Raw genomic sequence first — 21,566 nt, 5'->3', positions numbered from 1 at the left:
GCCCGGGACGGCGAACCGCGGCCAGTGGGGGCCGCGATCGGCCGAACCTGGCGAGCCGCGTGCCGAACGTTGCCGATCCCTGACCTACAATATAGAGTGCACAGATCCCTCAAAGGTCTTTGTGCCCTCCACAAGCTCTACAACAGGGACAGGGCCTGTAGGCCCACGTTAAATGGCATGCACAGATTTCTTCCCCTTCCCCAAGGCACTGCAGTGCTGTGCTCCATGACTTGGAGAGCAGTTCTCCCCCTTTATCACAGTGCTTTATGGTTGATATAGCATGGAGAGCAGACATCTTTCAGCATGAAGAGCACAGACATCTCTTTTCTGAGCCTGGAACACACAAGTATGTGACACACACACACACACACACACACACACACAATTTTCACTGATGAAGTCCTGTAATTAAATGTAAAAATGTACAAAATAAAAAACCTGAATATGATATGTGAATTAAAAAACAACATATTTGAAAATAAAAGTTGCTTTTAAATTTGATCAATGTTTTCTGGTATTAAAAACCTTTCTATTGATGTTTTGATTAGATTCCCATAACCTGGTTCTAAATAGAAGATATAACTATACTGAAGCACAACAAGGCTGATTTTAAATACCTATATCCTTGAAAGCTACCAATTAGAAACTTTCCTAAATGAGAATATTCATTTAAGGTGCATCTAACTGAGGTTTGTGGAAAAGTTAAAACTGCAAAAAATAGGGCAAGCAGAAATAATGAAAATTTAATAATGAAGTCAGTTCAGAGGCATCAGGGCTCATTATTCCGTATAAGATAGTGAAGAAAATGTAGCCACGTCTGGAGAACCAAGTATTTCCTCTTTCAGTCTGTGTCCCCAGTCTTCACAATACTGTTGATCCAATAGTCCTCATTTCCATTCTTACATATTTGTAGAAGTGTGATGATGGCTTATGGGCCTCCAGTTTCTTCAGTCCGCCTCCTTTTGTTTCTCATGAACAGGCAGACACCAGAAGACTCCTGCCATTGTGATTCCAGCCTTCCTGGAGACTTGTGATTCCAGTGTTCCATCCTGTACCAGAAAAAGTGATCACAGTAGTTTTAAACTCTCTGTTTCAAAGCAATAGAGAGGAAAAGACCATCACTCCCTGTCAGAGCAGGCATTGTCATGTGGGGGTAATAATTAAGGTAAAAAGGAATGGAACAAAGTGGCATAAGCTTCACACTGGAAGGGAGACACACAATAATAAACTCAGTGTGGCCATAAATTTGTGCTATTGAATTACCTCAGCAGCTTCTGGATGACAAAGGACAGAGATCATAGATCAGTGAAAAGAAATATGACAGCTTGCACTTGTAATGCCCCTGTAAGCTTAGTTAAGGCTATGGCTACCCTAGAGAGCTTACGGCCGCTGTAAGCTCTCTAGTATAGCCACTCTAAGCCGACAGGAGAGAGCTCTTCCCCAGCTCTTAAGTTGGCATAAGTTATGTCGCTCAGGGGGATCTATAGTGTAGCCATTGGCCCCTTAAGTGTCAGAAGATTGGATGAAGCTTCCTCTCAGTGTGTGTGTTGACTGAATATATCTGTGTGGAAGTTTGTGTCAGTTAACAGGAGTTGCAGGGAAACCCATGATAATGGCATTAGATGACAGTGGAGGGACAGTTGTGGCAGATGTGAGTTTGACAGTATGGCATTTGGGACAGTAGGAGGGCAACCAGTGGCAGTTGATGACAGAAGCAGTTGGAGACAGTGGAAGTTGGATATAAGTGGCAGTTGGTGACGGTGTGGCGATTGGTGGCAAAGCTGAAAGGACTTGTGGCATTTGGTGACAGGAAGTGGTAGTTGGTGACCGTGTGGGTCACTTACAGTAATTGGTGACAGTGTCAGTTGAAGGAACACTTGTGGTAGCTGATGATAGTTAATGGCAGTTGGAGGGTAACCTGTGGCAATTGGTGACAGTGTGGCAATTGGTGGCAAAGTTGAAAGGACTTGTGGCATTTGGTGACAGGAAGTGGTAGTTGGTGACCGTGTGGGTCACTAACAATAGTTGGTGACAGTGTCAGTTGAAGGAACACTTGTGGTAGCTGATGACGGTTAATGGCAGTTGGAGGGTAACCTGTGGCAGTTGGTGACAGTGGAAGTATGTAGGACACCTATGGCCACTGGTGTTAGTGGCAGTTGGAAGCAACGAGTGGCAGTTGGAGGGACACATGGTAGTTGATGACAATGGCATTTAGGAGGAAGTCTGTGGCACTGTGAGTTGTTGGGACATGGGAATTGCTGACAGAATGTCAATTGGAAAGAAATCTGTAACAGTGCCAGCTGGAGGAACACAAGTGGCAGCTGTTGACTGTCTGCTGGAGAGACACTTGTGATACCTAAAGACAGTTGGAGGAAAACATATGGCAACTGGTGACTGTGGAAGCTGGTGATAGCCGAAACTGAAGGGAAACCTGTGGCAATTGGAGGGAAATCTGTGGCAACTGGTAACAGTTATAGACAACTTGGCAGGACAACTGCAATAGAGGGACAGTTGTGACAGTTGGAAGAGAGAGGAAGGCTATATATCATAGAGCCAGTCTCTTTCCAGTGCTGCAGTATGGGGGTGAGAGAGAGGAGGCCTTAATTTCCTCAGTGCTGCTACGTAGTGATTGGGAGGTGGCTGGGAGAAATTGTAGAGATGGCCCAGGAAAGGCTGGTGGTTCAAGAGAGGGTGGGAAAGAGAAGAGTTGAAAGGGTGAGGAAGAACTTTCTTTAGGATGGGTGAGGGAAAAAGGGGACAGATAACATATAAAGGGGTATAAAGGAGTAAAGAGATGGATGAGCCCAAGAAGTAGAACAGTGGGGGAATTGAGTAATAGGTTGAAAGAAATGAAGATGCCTGAAGAGGAGAGCAAGGATGGAGAAACAAGGTTCAGTAATTAGCTATGGAGTAGGGAATGTATAACAAAGTATAGGAGTGAGGGAGAGAAGAGAAGGGTGGAGGGTAATGAAAAGAGAAAGGAAAGATTCGAAGAAAAAAAGATGCTTTGTCAATCTGTATAAAACTGAGGATTTTTTTTTCAAAAAAGAAATGCAGGGTGCAAAGATAGAATAAATAAAATGTAGATATACAGAGAGAATAGTTGTAACATGGAAGAAAGGAAGTGGAGGGAGAAGAAGACAATGGAAGAAGGAGATGAAAGGAAAGAAATAGAAAAGTTAATAAATGGAAAAAAGGGAAAGAAAAGCCTCAAACCACAGAGGCTATTAGTGTCAGAGCAGGGTCATAATTGAGTGCTCAAACCACTTGGAATAATAATGCATTTAGGAAGGTGAACATTTTTATTTAATATAGGCTGATAACACAGTAATTGAAATCATATAGGTACAGTCACCAGGCAGTAGGTCTTCGACACAGGGGATTAGATTTTACCTCTAGAACAATAATATAAGATTCCAAAATTCTATTGTATTCTATTAGGTTCTTGTACTGTGCTCATCATTGTAGTATCTGAGCACCTCTAAAGAAAAACAAATCTACAGCAGTTACAATTTGTAATTGTACAAACCCTACCCCTGCTCAAAAATATAATAATAAAAAAAGGAGCATTAAACCAGATTACTATCCATACATGACATACTAAGAAAACATGGTAAACAAAAACTGCCTAACTGGGTACATGAAAATATAGCTAACCTTAAGGAGCCCCAACACCTTCATCATTTTATTTATACAGCCACAGTTTATGATACCAGTTTTTTCAGTGCAACACTGGACCCAGAAGAGGCTGGTTTTGCTAAGCTTACTGAGGTCTTACTGTGTGCATTCTCATTGTCCAGCTTGATTTTATGCAGAAATTCAGGGTGAGTCAAATTTCAGGTTCCTGACAATAGGAGCAAATAAGAGATTCAAGGTAATAAGAGCCCAGTTTCTCACCATAGCTTTCCCACAACTGTTTTTAAAAAACCTCAAAGGAGTATGAAACCATCCCTCTCTTTCATAGGGCAGAGGGGATTGAGAGAACCAATCAGCAAAGAACTACTGGTTCTAGACTAGTTTGCTTATAAAGCAGTGAGATAACAGTGATGAGTTTAATACCTAGATTAAAGAAGACAAGATAAATTTAGATAGATAGGAAGATGGTGGAATCTTGTCTGAGAATGATTTTATTATCTATAAATAGGACATCAGTTGCCCCACAAGATAATTTATGTCAAGGGGAGATGGAAATAATGAAAACATGGGCAGGGAATTTTGGGACACGGTCAATTAAAAAAATTATTACAAATATTATTACAAATAAACCCAGACTATTATTACAAATAAACCCAGAGATTAGAGAGAACATATTTTTTATTTTCTAGTTTGTTTAATTTGTGGTTTTGGTGCAAGTGTATACGTGTCTTTCACACACCAAGAGGGGAAAGAAAAAGCTTTTATTAAAATAGAAAATGTGATTGTACAACTACGAACATTGGCAGGGGGACTTGATTTTTGATACAGTGACCTTTTTTGACTTTGTATTTGTACAGTGCCTAGCACAATGGAGTCCCAATTCCAAACGGGGCCTCTACACGCTATGGTGCTATATATATTAAATAATAATAGTGTCTGAAAACGGAGGTTACTCACCTGTAATTGGAGGCTTTTGTGATGGACTTTTCACATTCACATGGTATGCCAATGGTGCATCCTAGACTGGTTCAGGCTGCACTGTTGGTGCATCTTATGAAAAGGAATATACAGAGACCATTCAAAGAACTACTTTTAACTTGTTCTTTGAAGCTGTTTAGATTTCAAGTTAACTATGCCCCCCTAATGCAATGGGGAAAGGAGGGACCATATATTTACTTCATTTAATACAAATAACACTTTTTGGACATACGTAACTACCTTTTGTCAGATGATCTCACAGTGCTTTACAATAATTAATTAATTAATCCTAACACCTCTCTAAAGTGTTTATATTTATATTACATACAGGGAGATGAGGTACAGAGTGACATACCCAACTTGAACTCAGTAGCAAAGCCAAGAACAGAACCCAGGAGTTCCGACTTTCAGTCCCAAGTATCTAAACACTGAGCCATAATTGTTGTTAAAAGTATGCAAGAATGGCAGCCTGAGCATCTTTTATGCTGAAGTTGTTCTGAATCGGGTGAGGCAAGATTGACTAAACTATTTTGGATATTTGGATGATGATTGTTCACAGGACTGGAGGCTGTTAATGTAAAGAGATCCTTTCAAGAAGGTGGGTTAATTGGTAAAATGAATGGGATATCAAAGACCGACTCAGCTGAACCTTGCTGTTACGGCGATACAAACTGAAGACAAAGAACCCGAGGCTGGAAATAATTAGGGTACAGTGATAGCTTTTCAAGAACAGTGGGGAGTGCTGAGTCTAGGCCTAAAGCACCTGAGTTCAAGGTGGGAAAACTTGCCATTGTGTGTTTTGCTACATAGTTTGCTTTGCTTTGCTCTTATGATCTTGGGCTGCAAAGCACTTGTGGTGTGAGTCTCAGCACACCTATGCTCCTCTCACAGCTTTGCTGACTTAAAAGAAGATAGAATGGAGGCAGGATTTCATGAAGTTTTCAGGCAGAAAGTGAGGAAAGAAACAAGAATGAAAGAGAGATGTGGTACCTAAGGTTGAATGCTGAGAAGTTACAAGATGATAAAATAGAGGTGGGGTGGCCATAAACTCATCTGTGGGAAATGCAATACTACAGAAGATTAGTCTGTAAATAAAGTTTCTGAGCTTAAGATCTGCATTAACTGGGATGGCAAGAGTCCATGAATTTTGCCCTACAGTCAGTTTCCAATAGCTCCACTCTTTAGTTAAGATATCTACAGTTTGTAACAGTGATAACTAATGCTCTAAATCCAATCACTTGTGTACAAGTGTCCAGATTACAAATCCACCATCACACTGGACCAGCATTTAAATTGTGTGTGGGGCGGGTAAAGGGAGTAGTGGGGTGTCACAAGGGGTCACAGAGCTGGCAAAAATGAAAAAGCAAAGTGGATTGCTGAGGTGTGTACTTAAGCACTATCTTACCAAAGCTGCTACATCTTGATTATGATAGGATGCTCCCACCACTTTTTTCAGACAACTTTAAACACTGCATTTGATGCTAATTAGTGACCTTATCAAGTAGCCTCAGTATAGAGACTAGGGAATAGAGGGGGAGTGGAGAATGAAAACTCACTCCCTATAGTTGATTCTACAGAACAAGTCAAAGACATGTTAGTGAGCACATATATATTAATCTCGCTGGAATGTCAACAGAATAGAAAGCTTCAGTATTCCATATAAAGAAGCCTACATACCAAATTCTGAAAAACTTATTTATCATTTTATCTGAAAACTCAAAAACCTTTCAAAGAGCTCTACAGACAATATTGCTACTTCTCTCTCTACGTTAGACCAATTTTTTGAGCAGGATCAGTCACAGTTGCATTGAACACTAGTTCACTGGCACCAAGTTTTAAATAGAGGACGAAGTAGGATCCTGCCACCCATTCCTCTTGTTAGAAGAAAGCACTTCATACAATAAGTGTGAGTAAGGAGAGGACATAAGGGAAAGAGAGTTCTTTTGTTAAATGTTTCAGTGTAGAGACCTGAATAGCATTAATTCTCTATAATAGACTCAGTGCTGGAGCCAGAGATATTAATCTCTCTCTCACCTCACCTGCAAGTCACTAGTAGATTCTCTTCCTTTCTAGTCAATGGGGGAGCAAACCATCTTATGTCGAACTAGGCGTCATGCTCATTCTTTCCACGCATAACACCCACTGCAAGATCCATAGCTTGACTTTTCTCTACAATAGTTCTTGGATATGTTATAAAAGGTATGTTTCAAAAACACCTTTGAGAATGTCAATAAGTTCTCATTGTTTTTCTGCCATGGTGTTCTTTTTTTTGTATTTTACACTTACTATAAAAATGCAGCTTATCTCTAAATGGGACGTGGGTTCAAATTGTTTCTCTGTTACAAGGTGCTGGGAATAGCAATAGCTCCCCAACACAATAACCGTAATAACAGGAGGGTTTTAATGAAGTTGCAGGAGGCAGATTGTTTATTTTATTTCATTCTTATCTTTTAGAAGCCAAACTACTCTAGATCAGTCTCTGATTATAATTGTATCCCTGCACTGTCTTTCTGAATTGTCAACTGTGGCTGTTGTTTCTCCCTAATGTAGTGGCATCTTATAGTTTGCATGTGCATTTGTAAGTTGTGACCTTTACTACTTCAAAGTGTTTTGTATTATTGCACTTATTAATACCTCACATTATTCTTACAGCTGGACAAGGATTTTGTGGTTAATGACCATTAAAGTGCAGTTCTCCCCTGAAAAGTGGCTCTAATAACATATGAGATTTAGTATCATATTTTCTCACTGCTTTCCATATCAAATGTCCTTAGTTTACAAGTAAAAGGATTCCTCACCCCCCAATTGCCACCCATACAAACATATCTTGGGGTCTTTCCATCTCACTCTTAATCATCAGCAGTAATTTACTATGCCCATAATGCTACCTGTGCTAACCTACTGAAAGCTCATTTGGATTCACAGTTGTCACTGAGGCATCATATGAAGACACCTTTGCACAGGTATAATCGAGGGCATGAATTGGCCTGAATAATCTTAATTACTGATGATGCATGAGCTAGAAAGAACCTAATTTGGCTTTGGCATGCACGGTGGCAATTTTTTTGTAAACTGAAAAGAAATCAGTGAGAAACAGTGAATTGGAACCCCATAATGATGTTGTATAGAATCACTGGTCAGGCTAGAACTGTCCTGTAATAGAATGGCAGTGTTCCTTGCTGATGTCTACAGGTAGAAGATTACATTGATTCTACTGTCTCATTGAATAGATGGCTCATTACTCCACCCAGGTATAATAGAGGTGGGTGTGGCTCTACAAAAAAGAGAAGATATGATGCATGTTGAGTAATCTTGAGATAGAAACCTCAGAAGAAATAGAGCATGGGAAAAAGCCTTGAGATGAACTTTATTTTATTAATTTCTTTAATATAGCCAAACCTCAGGAAGGGGGTGAGTTTTTGATTCTATACAACCTATGTTTACCTGTCCAGAAACACTGAAAATCTCTGTATTATCAGAAGAAAAGTGATGATGAAGGGAGCTTGATGTAGCCTGTCAAGGTTTTTGTAGAACTAGCATTCCAGAGTTGATGGTGGTATATAGTAACTTCAGTTTCTAGTGGACCTGTGGTCCACATCATAATTTAGCATAATTGTTGGGAAGCTCAGCGGGGGGACCAAAGAATGGAGAGAGATTTATTCCCTCACCCTTTAAAGTGGTCCTTCCAGAGCTGTTGTGTTAGGCTGAACAGATAGGGGATAGGAGGACTTGTGGCACCTTAGAGACTAACAAATTTATTAGAGCATAAGCTTTCGTGGACTACAGCCCACTTCTTCGGATGCATATAGAATGGAACATATATTGAGGAGATATATATACACACATACAGAGAGCATAAACAGGTGGGAGTTGTCTTACCACCTCTGAGAGGCCAATTAATTAAGAGAAAAAAAACTTTTGAAGTGATAATCAAGCTAGCCTAGTACAGACAGACAGTTAGATAACAAGTGTGAGAATACTAACAAGGGGAGACAGATTCAATGTCTGTAATGGCTCAGCCATTCCCAGTCCTTATTCAAACCGGAGTTGATTGTGTCTAGTTTGCATATCAATTCTAGCTCAGCAGTTTCTCGTTGGAGTCTGTTTTTGAAGTTTTTCTGTTGTAATATAGCCACCCGCAGGTCTGTCACTGAATGACCAGACAGGTTAAAGTGTTCTCCCACTGGTTTTTGAGTATTTTGATTCCTGATGTCAGATTTGTGTCCATTAATTCTTTTGCGTAGAGACTGTCCGGTTTGGCCAATGTACATGGCAGAGGGGCATTGCTGGCACATGATGGCATATATCACATTGGTAGATGTGCAGGTGAACGAGCCCCTGATGGTATGGCTGATGTGATGAGATAGGGGATAAGTAACAAGAGTAGATTAATTTAAGAAGTTTGTTTTTGTGCCAGTCTTCCCAGTGATATAAACAAAATGGCTTACTAGAAAGGTTTTTTAAAGTTACCCAGGAGGGGTGTGAAGCTGTTACAGGTAATTCAGACACTATCTAATACAATAAGTAATTCAAACTAAGTTTAAAATCCCCTTTATTTACTTGTGTTCTACGTGTTTTGGAAATTTAAAACACTTGTCTTGGAAGCCTCTCTCTGCTTACCAAATTCTGTTTTACTAATGACTTTAATTGTGTGTGTCTGAAATGTAAGTGTTCTGTAGCATTAAGACTATTTTATATTCTCACGTTGCAGTGGGATGCCATGGAAGACTTGACATTAACTTTTGATTTATAACTTTATTGTTCTTTGGGTACTGTGCGTTCATGCTTCAGCTGTGCCAGGCTACCAAGTAGTAAAATTGTACTTAGCTTGCTTAATATTAAGTTCAAGGAATACTAATGGAACAATAAACTTCTTAGTTCACTGAACTGATTATTGCAGGAGACCTGGATGTCTGTTTTGCTCTATGGACAATAATTAAGGGAAACAAAAACAATTTGACTTTCTGACAAAAGACTGAGGGATATACTTACACATTCTTTATTGCTACCACCATTACTATTCTTTTTAAAATAGTGTTCTATGCAAATTACCTCCTATCTAGCAATACATACATAGACTGTTTACACAAACACATGGGTTGGCTGTCCTCTCTGAAAAATTAACTAATAGTTACTACAGGTATTGTTGTGACTCTGCAATCATAAAAGGGATATCATGAGCAACCTCATGAAGAAAAGTACTACTATAAAGGGACAATTTAGAACATAAGACTCTAAATGTCCACCTGGGTGTATCATCTCCTTTGAATTGGTGTTTGTACCCCATTATGTATTTTGTAAAATATTTGTTTTTAAACTTACACTAGTTTCTTCTTTTGCTGCCTATTGTATTTTATTCTATATTTCGGTCAGTCCTTCCTTCTGGAGTTTTGAAAACGTAGGGTGTGCTAAAAGCATGAAAAATGGGGGAGGGAAGATCCTCAGACTCCATCAGAAAAGGAGATGATCTCTTAAAAAATGGGGTGAAGGAGAGATGTATGCCTAAATCTGGAAACTAACACATGCCTGTTTCTTCAGTAGAGACCGGCCTAGTGTTCCAAGTCTGACCTGTTTTTGTTATAATTTACTTGGGGCCAGATTCAGCCACTGTTATTCACAATGAATAGCACCTTACTCTGCAAGTTGGCCCACTGATTATTCTCCAACAGTCAGATTCTACCAGCCTGAAAGCATGAGTTGTTCTGGTTTTTATTTTTTAAGAAAGTTATTCCAACTATTATAGGTTAAGTCCACAAACATTTTAGACCATTACAAAGTTCAGAAAAACACCTGTTTAATAGCCCTCTTATACTATGATTTTTTTTCATTGTGTGAGTCAGCTCTGTGAAGGAGCTATGGTGCTATTATTTTAATCAATTTCATGTCATAATCACACTTACAAAGAGAAGGAAGGAAAAAAAGGCAGAGTCTCAAGAAAATTGGTATGACTTTGCCATTTACTTTTGGGGTTCCAAATTTAGAAAATGATTAGATACAATTTAATATCTTTCTCTTTCCCTCGCTTGCATCTTCTAGAATTGAGTAAATTGATAGACACTACACTCTTTACCTTAGCTATATGGTTCAACACCTCTTTCATCCACTTCTCTTCATAAGGTCACTGAAATCAGTCTGGTGCTGCCATGAAAGATTCTGTAGTGGCCCATAGTGCTTGATAAAACCATTTGGTAGGCTTATAGTTTGGTCTTGAACATAGCAGATTGATGATTTAACCATCTCTGTCACCGTCTAATAAAGGGTGAAAGGCCTGCTCACACAATCTGCCAGTTCTTCCAGCTCAAAAACTAATGGAGTCTGGATTTTGATGTAAGCATTGTAGACATGCTGAAAGCTTTGACAAAAGCTCTTTGGGCCATTAGATACTCATCAGAACCTTTCAACAGTAAGCCATAATGTGTATTTTCAGGTACAAGACTACGTCCTGCATATGCTGCCACCTATTGCTCAACTTAATTATAAGATCTTAAGGGCAGAGAATGTCTGTCTTATTTTATGTTTGTGCAATGCCTCCGTAAGTGTCCTAATCTTGATTAAGGTTCCTAGACACTGTTGTAATACAAAAAATAAAATATCAGGTTCTGCTGAATGAATTTATTCATCTACAGCAACTGTTGGTTGATGCTGTGTCAGTTATGAAACTATACCTGTTCTTAGACACTCACCTAGGAAAAGCAAGTCAACTCTTTACCTTCAATCTTTCCTAAGTTTCCTTTTTTTTTTTTTGGTTGGGAGATATGTGGGAGGGAATGGAGGATGGTAGGAAGCAAGTGGAATAAAAGGATGACCATGATCTAGAATTGGCAAAATCAGTCACTGTAGCAGGGAGGCAGGCAGGCATGTTGAGTAGAAGCTTTTCTAGAGTGGGAGGTTGGTCCAGTGGTTTAGGTACTAGCCTAGGACTTGGGAAACCTACTTTGAATTCGTGCTCTACCACAGACTTCCTGTGTGACCTTGTGCCGCTTAGCTTTTCTGGGTGTGTCTACATGGCTACTGGGACCTGCAGCCTGGATTGACAGACTTACTGTAACAGGCTTAAAAATAGCAATGTGGATGTTCTGGCTCAGGCTGGAGCTTGGGCACTGAATCCTAGGGGAGGGAGCATGGACTTCCGAGCCTGAGCCCAAACATCAAAGCAAATGCCTCCACAACTATTTTTGTACACTACCTTGAGCCCCACCAACACCAGTCTGTCCACCTTGGCTGTGAGACTTGCTCCCAGCAGCTATGTGAACATACCCTCTATATCTCAGTTCCCCATCTGTAAAATGGGGATAATACTTCCCTAATTCATTATTCTCTCTCTGTTGTACCTTTGCATCCAAAGACAAAGTTCAAGCGTTTTGTCAATTATTGAAATAGTTAAAATTTTAAGGTCATATTCTGCCCTTTTTAGGGAAGAAATGCAGAAAGGTTAAGATTGAGCTGGGTAAGGTATTGTATCGTTCTGTCCTGAGAACTTTTTTTCTGTGGCATGAGTAGAATCACAGAAGAGGCTGGGGGAGGGGATATGCAGAAGCAGTACACAACTGCATGCTTAAGTTTGCTTAAGATGGTGCCTGATGACATCTAGGCAGCCACTTAAACCTTTCTATTTGGGTGCATCAAAGTTTGGATCTCTACCAATAGCAAGTTGATGGTATCATTAAAGTTATCAGTTTTAGGTAGTAACTTTGTTTTTTCCAGAGTAGCATATGAAGCATTTTATCCTGACAACTCCCCATTTCTGTATTACACTTTTTGGGAGGCGCAGGGCATAGGAATGGGAAATTACTGAATTTCTGCACTGAACCACTTCGATAGTTTTAATTGGTATGGCATCATGAAGGAAGTTCCAGTTTGTGTGAGAATTTGGAGGCACATTTTCTAATATGCTGACACTCTGTAGCACAAAAGTAATGGGAATATATCTATCCTAAGGTTTCATACTGCTGCTCATAACTGAGCTCCTTCCATGTAAAATCGATAGCAATAGTGAAATCCTTAGTGCACTTCATGGAATCTCTAGCAGTTTTCCTTTTTGGTGTAAATACTCTGCTTGGGGGTGGGATGGAGTGGAGTGGGAGTGGGATTTCTGTTGTGGACTGACCACTTTGTAATAAAAAGTGACCACATTCCATCTAGAGTTCACTTTTTTTGCTGCCAGTCATTTTCTTGACAGTCAGACTTCCAGCAAGGTAACCATAATGATTAAATGTTATCCTAACAGAAAATAGTGATCTCTTTTTGGCCCTTATAGTAAAGAGTGCAAATTGGATGACACCCTTCAATAATAAAGTGAGACCCAGTTACGTGGGTGAGTGAATTCACTTCTTGTAAGACGTTATCAGTCAAGACAACATGGTTAAAGGATCACGGTTTGGCAAGACTTATTACTTAAAGTTACCAGAAATTATATGAATTAGCTCAGAGGCAAATATTTTCAGTTTGTCTAATACTGTAACTTGTTATCCACCACCAATATCTGAAATTGTTGAAATCAGTGTTGGTGAGCTTGAGGACTATAAAATGTTGGCATGATTACCTGGATAATATTTTAATCACTTCCATGAAAAATCTTGACTTCAGCAAGAATTTTTAACTGTGGATAGAGGACTTTAAAGTACAAGATAAAACTCAAATCTTCAGTGGCACCACCTGCCTTCCACAGATAGAATGTAGGCTACTAGAAATGCACAACCTTCCGGAATTGTTGAGACTTCTGAAACAAACAAAAATTCTAATGGCAGTTTGAATGTGTAGTTGGAATCTTCTCAGGCTGGCACTCTGCTTCTTTTATTAATATTCCCAGCTCCTCACCCACCCGCAGATGACTCCTGATCTTGATACTTCCTCCCTTCGCAAGCAATAAGAGAGCAGAGTGAGGAGTTAAATTAAGAGCTGTTAGAAAGGAGAAGACCCTCAGACATTTGTGTCAACTATAAATCCTGAAGGCATTTAGGAACAACAGGTTAAAGGACTGCTCTCTAAATGAATTGCCTGCCATGATATTTTCAGTTTGAAGAGCAAGCATATGACAAAGTAAGATGGACTGCATAGGTCCCCTAACAAGTAAAGGGGAGTTGGGTGCCTAGCTGCTCTTTTTGCCTTTGAAAAATCTTCCCTAAATTGTCAGAAGGACTCTCTTTCCAGCAGTTACAGCCTCCATGCTTTATTTGTTTCTCAATTAATCAAGAGGCCTTTGTTAGAGAATTTGAGTTTTCTGAAGAAAAAGGTTCTTCTCATACTTTCAAGAAAAAGTTGTTCTGTTAAACCACATCACATCTCATATCACTGCAACTAAATAGCCTTAATGTATAAGGAGGATGGTTCTTTTAATGCCATTGCTGGATTTCCACTGAACCTTCTGTCACTTGTATGTATGCTCAACTGGCATGAATGAATGATTATGATGTACTTGCTACATCATGGCATTATGCTATATCTGTTGTACCTGATATATTCAGTTGCAATCTAAGGTGTGGTTCTATAGCTAGTAAAGTAGGCAAGTGTCCAGATAAATGCTGTCTCTAAAGGGTAAATCGGGATTGAGTGGGTGAGGTAAGAGTACAATAGAAAGGGATTGCACAGTTCACTCCCAGGAATCTTCTGTATGTTCATATGCTGTTTATTTCACAAATAAAAATTTAGCACCTTGATGGTTAGGAATGATTTGTCATATCATAAAATATGGCAAGTCTGGAAATCTGTCAGACCTAGGACAGTGCATAGAGAAGCTTTCACCACACTTGCCTAGATCATATGTAGCTCTAACCATTGCTATTTATTAATCCATTATTGTTAAGAGTGATAATTTATTTGAATTACTTTCAAAGGGGGTTAAAAAAAACAGACTAGCCTAAAGACATTGTAAAACAAAAATTCCATACCCAGTTGAATCTACATAAGTTGATACAGAGAAACAAATCTTTAATGGTGGTTGTTTCTTGATTTGCGATCTAATCAAGCTCTGCTCCCCATGGTTGGAGGTCACCAGAGAGCCTCCAGAGCCATTATATCCTTATAATTAAACAGTTGCTTGTTTGATCTTCATGGGCATATCTGTAGTGTGTGCATTTATCCCTGAAAGTAAAATAACTGTCTTTTCCTGTAATTTTTCCTCCCGTGTATCAGTATAGGGTTGTATTTCTAATATAGGTATAATAATATTCTTGGTGTTTGCATGGAACTGATCTATACACACCATACACTTATTTGTACAGAGACTATGCCACTTGACTCGTGCAGAAAAAATCAGCACGTGGATTTTCAGCTTGGCCAACATGTGGGCATATTGGTGTACAGCTGCATCATCTTCAACAGGAGCTATATTCTTTTTGTCCCTCTTGCTTGGCACAGCACACCTAAATTTGTCACTAGATCCTCTATCTTACATGAAGATGTGAACAAAGTGTTAAGAATAAAGGTGGGGAAAAAGTATTTCTGCAAAAGTAGATCCCTAATTCTGTAACAGCTGAACAGCAGCAAAAAACTGGGACACTGAAATCAATAGGACAGAATATTCTCATACAGTCATGGTCTATTGTTGCTAGGTAAAATACAGAGGCTTTTATAGCACAAACATGCTGAAGTAAAGCAAACATTTATTTTGAAAACAGGAGACCTTAATTCTATGACAGTTTTTTAAATGACTAAAACCCACTTCTGTGCTGCCTGCAACTAGTGAGTTGTCCTCTTTGTACTTATTTGCTGTAAATTGTGAAATAGTTATACTAGCCCAGTTTAAGAGAATGTTGTTACCTGGATTGATGGGCTGAACTTCTTCACACTAATATATAGCAGTAAATTCCAGCTAGGTTATCAGAAATCCTCTTAATTGGCCCATTCCATTCAGTATAATACAGGTTCTAAAGAATTCCATAAACCAATACACACATCACAGGTGCAACATGTCTCAATCAGTGAGAAGCTGTATAATTGAATAGTCAAAATAGAGGACTGAGGCAGGAGATCCCCCCCCCCCCCATTCTGTTTTCAGTTCTGTTGCTATCTCAGTGTGCAACCCTGGCCAAATCACTTGAGTGTGTTTCATGATACTTATTTATACAGAGCACTTTAAGATAATCAGATTGTAAGTGCAAAGTCTGATTGACTTCATGATGTCAATGTCAATATTAGTATACAGAGCTTATAATTTTTAAATAGAATATCTTACTAGAATAATTACACAATATATAAAGTGCCTTGGAGTGGCTCAGATCCTTTCCAGTAGATGTCAGTTGGTATTAATGAGTAACTAGTCATCAGAACCAACAAAGTTTTCCAAGCATTTGGCATATCACCCTTAGTGCTCAGTGTGGATTTTATAGCATGGTTTGAGTTGATACACTGATCCAGGTGGGTTACTATGATCTAATTAGGTTGAGATTCTGTCAACTTCAACTGCATTTATGGACTGAATGTGTCAATGGTTAAAACCCAACTTGTATATGTTGGAAGCACCAATGGGTGGGTTGTGTGTGTAAAACAAACAAAACCCATCAGTAGGAGGTTGGCTGTTCCACAACTCACCCATTTATTGATGGGGACACTTGCTACAGCTATGATTGATCGTGTGGGTCATTTTTCACTAGGCATTAACAGATATTCAATATGTTTATGATCAGAAATTACTCCCTCTCCATTGAAACACTTGAAAATTGTATCTTTTGCTCGGAGATGTTCTCACTCCACTAATTGATCACTGTGTTATAAGATTGTTGTAATGAGCTTTAGGCCCAGATTAAGGACGCTTAAACAACTCCAACACCTTCAGCCTCATCTGGTAACACCTATGTGCTATGATCTTTGCAGGTTGTCTGAAGGGAACTTGCTTTTAGTATTTAAAGCTTTAAATAATATAGGATCAGTCACTCTGTGCTATAACTGCAATTAAGAGGGGGAGTACATTATAAAGGTACACTTTTGTGAGCACAAAGCAAGGCTTTGGGTCAAAGATGCAGGACTGATATTCCAGTCCTTCCCATCAACAATTTCCATGGTTCACCTGTACGATTGATCCTTGCAGACTGAGGTGAAGACCTTTCCTTTTTAATTGTGAGGTGGACTGTGTAGTTCTTACTGTACATAGAATTTTGGACTTTAGGCAGTGGCACCAAAAATGAGTAATGTATTACACGGAAATTCCCACTGTGATTCTGATTTTAAAGTCTGTTTATTGTTTTATAGCATCCAAAAGAGCAGTAGGCACATCACAGAACATAGAGAAGGCATGGTTCCCTACACTGAATGGCTCATACTCTAAACACCCGATGTAATAAATGGCTTCCACTGAAAAACAAACCATGCAGGGAGAGTGAAAGGACAGGAGCTTGTAGGATTGCTTATAGCGTAATATACAAGTTAAATGGGTTTCTATCGAAATTTTGTAGTGCCGTTACTTACCCAATAGGTAGTTATTACCATATGATAGGAGCCTTGTCAAGTGTTTAAAACAAGGCTCTGAGAATGAAGACTTCTGGATTTTATTTCTGATTCACTATGGGTTGGATCCACAAAGGGATTTATGGGTTGCAGTGCCTAACAGCATCAAAGTGCCTGTTAGGCACTTAGAAAAATCACATGAATACTGAAATCCACAAAGCCTGAGTTTAGGTGCACAGGCACCTAAGAATGTGATCCACAAAAGCCATTCCACTTGGTGGGGAACTGCCTAAGCTAGCCAATGGGAGATGCTGACCAGAGGGGGTATGTGCTAAGCTCTGCTCCTCTCTGAGATAGGCATCTAAGTCTAGACTGCAGGGGAGGTATCTGGCTCTGCTTAGCAATCCACAAATGGGAACCTGCTGGCTGGAATAAAGTGGCTTAGGTTCCTAAGCTGTTTCTTGAGAGGAGTTAGGTGCCAGCCTTACTTTGCATAAAACAGCTGGTGTGTGTGTCCCACCTTAACTTTTAGTTAGAACACTTGCATAGTATGTTGGAGACCCAGGTTCAATTTCCCCCCTTTCTTCCAGAGCAGGTCCAATGCGCTCACCACTGGACTAAAAGTTAAGGTGAGCAGCACCTTCTCCTCTGGTCAGATTTTGAATGGGATCCACTCTGGTAGGCAGCCTTTGAGCATGCCTACTGGATTGGGCCCTGCCTGCAACTTAGGCAGTCATGAATCCTTCTGGGGTTTAGCGAGGAGACGGGCAGCCAGATGCCTATAGGAAGGTACCTGTGTGTATGTCCAGAGACAAACACAGATGTCTGGGAAACTTTTACTTTGAAAACTTAAGTGCCTACATGGTTTGACAGTAGTTTTGTGGAGTCAAAACAGGAACTTAGGCACCTATGTACCTTTCGTGGATCTGGGCCCATGTGACCATAAGCTAGGGTCTAACTGCCCTAAAAACAATGGCAGTAGAAGAATGTAGAGTCCTGCTAGCTTGCCATGTCCTTAAATCAGATGTCATCTGCTCCTCCCTGGTTGCTGACCACAATACTGTCATTTAGTGACTCCGTACGTCCCTATTGCTATTTTAATTCTGCTTTTACTTAAGTTCTTCCCTCTTACCCCAATTCTCCCCCTCCATTGCTCATTTTCACCTTTTTCCATTATGGCTACAACCTGGGGCTCTACTCAGCCCAGGTAGGCAAACAGCCTTATTTTGGCTACCTTTGTCATCCTGACATGATATGGGCTGCTATAGTTTACATCTGTCTTCTTATGTCCTTGGAGCCATTCTGGCAGCTGCTATAAGCTAATAATCACTATCCCATTTCTGGGATGTACGTGGACCTCTACTCAAGATTTCCTGCCCCTTTTTGATTAACTGAATTGGAAAGAGCTTTAATGGGGGTAATGCCTAGATGGAGGTATGCCTACCTAAGGCAGCAGCATGGGAAGGTACCATTCACTTGTAAAAGAGGCATTTAAAAGGAGAGCTGCCCTGCCACAGCATTGTTGTTGATAAATGCAAAGTAATGCACATTGGAAAACATCATCCCATCTATACATATAAAATAATGGTCTAAATTAGCTGTTACCACTCAAGAAAGATCTTGGAGTCACTGTGGATAGTTCTCTTGAAAACATTCACTCAATGTGCAGTGGCGGTCAAAACAAACAAAAGAATGTTGGGAATCATTAAGAAAGGGATAGCTAAGACAAAAAATATATTGCCTCTATATAAATCCATGCTGCGTGCAGATGTGGTTGCCCCCATCTCAAGAAAGCTATATTGGAATTGGAAAAGGTTCAGAAAAGGGCAACAAAAATGATTAGGGGTCTGGAACGTGCCATATGAGGAGAGATTAATAAGACTGGGACTTTTCAGCTTGGAAAAGAGACAACTAAAGGGGGGGATATAATAGAGGTCTATAAAATCATGACTGGTGTGGAGAAAGTAAATAAGAAAGTGTTATTTACTCATAACACAAGAACTAGGGGTCACCAAATGAAATTAATAGGCAGCAGATTTAAAACAAACAAAAGGAAGTATTTTTTCACACAATGCACAGTCAACCTGTGGAACTCCTTGCCAGAGGATGTTGTGAAGGCCAAGACTATAACAGGGTTCAAAAAGAACTAGATAAGTTCATGGATGGGTGTCCCTAGCCTCTGTTTGCCAGAAGCTGGCAATGGGTGATAGGGGATGGATCACTCTATTACCTGTTCTGTTAATTTCCTCTGGGGCACCTAGCATAGGCCATTGCTGGAAGACAAGATACTGGGCTAGATGGACCTTTGGTCTGGCCCAGTATGGCTAGTCTTATGTTTTTATTGCTGGAATTGAGCAACAAGCCCTAGGATGATACTTATCTTTAGAATACTACAGCTATTCTGTTCAACCAATATTGATTAGTTCAGCCAATATGGATTAGAAATAAAGCTTGGAAGATGTATGAAGAAACAGGTCCTTTCTTTGCTCCTCCTTTCAGGCTGGTGTTGAAATGGTGGATGACAAGTTTATATCAAATCATTGAAAACGAGGATAAAAAGATACATTTATTCATTTCAAAGGCTAGTTAACTGACCTGTTCGGCTAGGGGAATTTAGACACTGATTAATACATTCAAATGTCTGAAGAAGTGAGAAAACCACTTTTAGTGCTTTTTAAAATTCTTTGTGAAGAGATTAGAATTCTAATAAGGGCTGTTTGGGAGGGAAGAATAAGAACCACAACATAGAAAGTTCTGCAATATGAATAAATATCTCCAACTATTAACAGGGGAAAAATTGATGTCACTAATTTTGGAAGCAGAAGAGCAGCAGAAGCAAGACTTTACAACCATAAGCAATGTATTCCTAAGAGATCCAGTACCTCTTAAGGCAAATATTAATTGCAAACATGCTTACTTGGGAGTAAGACAGTTAATTGTCTGTCTTCCCTTCACATGAATGTGGATAGCTGACTTTACCATTTTATAAGATTGGCCAGCTGATTTTAGGGAGGGGCATTTGTGACTAAGATACACAAAGGATTTTTCTGTTCTTTTTTCCTTCTTGTCTCCTAACAGCTAAACATTGCTCAAGTGACTCACTTCATGTAACAGAAGTGCTGGCTACATGGATCACAGAAGATAATGCAGAAAGTAATGATACCCTAATACTGAGGAATTTATAAGTGTACAATTCTGTCTCTAGCCTATTTGAAGTAGAGAAGCCTTGGAGAAAATTTGAGTGTCACTCTGACATGTCTCCATCTTTGCAGCCCATCATGACTCATTAGGACATGAAGATCCACACACTGTTAAACAATAATGAACTACACAGGATCCGAGTCCTATCCTAGTGCAGCAAATTTCAACATTAAGTTCTAGCCACTCCAAGTGAACAACAAAACAGAGGTAAGGCAAACCTTGATCTGTAATATTTAAACAAGTTGTTACTACCTTAACTTACCTACCTTTTAATGAGCAGTAGCATAAAATTCCTGCTCTAGTGTCCAGTCACTTTTATCTTGCAATTAATGTTACTCTGGACAATGAAGGTAGTGTTCAGTAAATAACTTATCACAGTTAAAGGACAGGCTGCATTTTTACCTTAGCTTTCTTGCTTATGATGATACACAATGTTCAAATGCAATTTCTAGTATCTCTGAGATTAGTGATCACTAAGAAGCATATCTACTACGATTCAGTATTGTTAAAGACTACTGTCCCCTCCAAGCACTTGTGGGAAGGGTTTATAAACTAAATGGGTACTATCCCCTCCAGTACGGTTCAAAATAGAACTTAGAGAATTTTTCACTTGACCACAGCTCAATGCATTTCTCTGGCTGTAATGTGGAATAGCATTTCCAGTTTGATTAAGTCACAACGGTGCATTCTTTGTTAAACTGTAGCTGCTCTGGATTCAAAGCTTTAGTTTCCTCTGAAAGGCTGAAGTTGTGGATAAGATGTTTAACAGTTGAGACGTTTGACTAAGCCCGCCCCCCCACTTTGCTGTTGAGCTTTCAACACAGCCACCTCCCAGTTTCTTTCTCCAGGATTTAAATCCAAGTACCCCAATCCCTTCCCCCTTGTATACGCATTCGCAGCGCTCATTTATTCTAGCCTGTCTGGTTGAAGGGACTGCCCACCCCGAGGCCCCCAGTCTGCTGAGTCAGTTTCCTAAATTCACTTTCAGGGAAGCGCGACAGCACCTTGCCTTGCCCATCGATTAGTGGCGCCCTCACCTTCCTAACGCGCCCTCCTCCGCTCCGTCCCACTCCCCGCTCCAGGAGCGCAGCTGGCCCAGCCACCGGGGCAGTGAGCTGTGGCCGGGAGCAGAGGCGCTCCAGTAGCCCCGAGAGGCGTTTGAAATCCCCGCGGAGCAGCGACACTTACTGACCGAGGGGGAAAAGGCAAAGGGTTGTTGCTTTCCTGTGGAGCCCAGGTGGGAAGCCGCAGCACAGCCCCGCGCCTCCAGCCAGGCTCGCCTTCTCCCCAGGGCCGCTCCGCAGCGAGGGGAGGCAGGCAGCACAGGCGCTGGGAAAGAGCCTGCCCCATCCTCGAGGAGAGGGTCGCGG

General features: G+C 40.2%; 1 long non-coding RNA gene across 2 annotated transcripts; it reads right to left on the bottom strand.

The window, feature by feature from the left end:
- Positions 1 to 903: 903 nt before the first annotated feature.
- Positions 904 to 21,529, bottom strand: LOC112061817 (uncharacterized). Of its 2 annotated transcripts, none has more exons than XR_002890415.3 (3): positions 21,389 to 21,529; positions 4,594 to 4,686; positions 904 to 1,049 (listed from the first exon to the last, which is right to left on the bottom strand). It is a non-coding gene; the product is annotated as an uncharacterized LOC112061817 (long non-coding RNA). The 2 variants fall into 2 exon arrangements; XR_006176424.2 differs by having other exon boundaries at positions 916 to 1,049; positions 21,385 to 21,515.
- Between the last annotated feature and the right edge of the window lie 37 nt (positions 21,530 to 21,566).

The sequence above is a fragment of the Chrysemys picta genome, chromosome 13, assembly GCF_011386835.1.
Source record: "Chrysemys picta bellii isolate R12L10 chromosome 13, ASM1138683v2, whole genome shotgun sequence".
Taxonomy (NCBI): Eukaryota; Metazoa; Chordata; order Testudines; family Emydidae; genus Chrysemys; species Chrysemys picta.
This window is presented reverse-complemented; position numbering and strand designations above follow the sequence as displayed.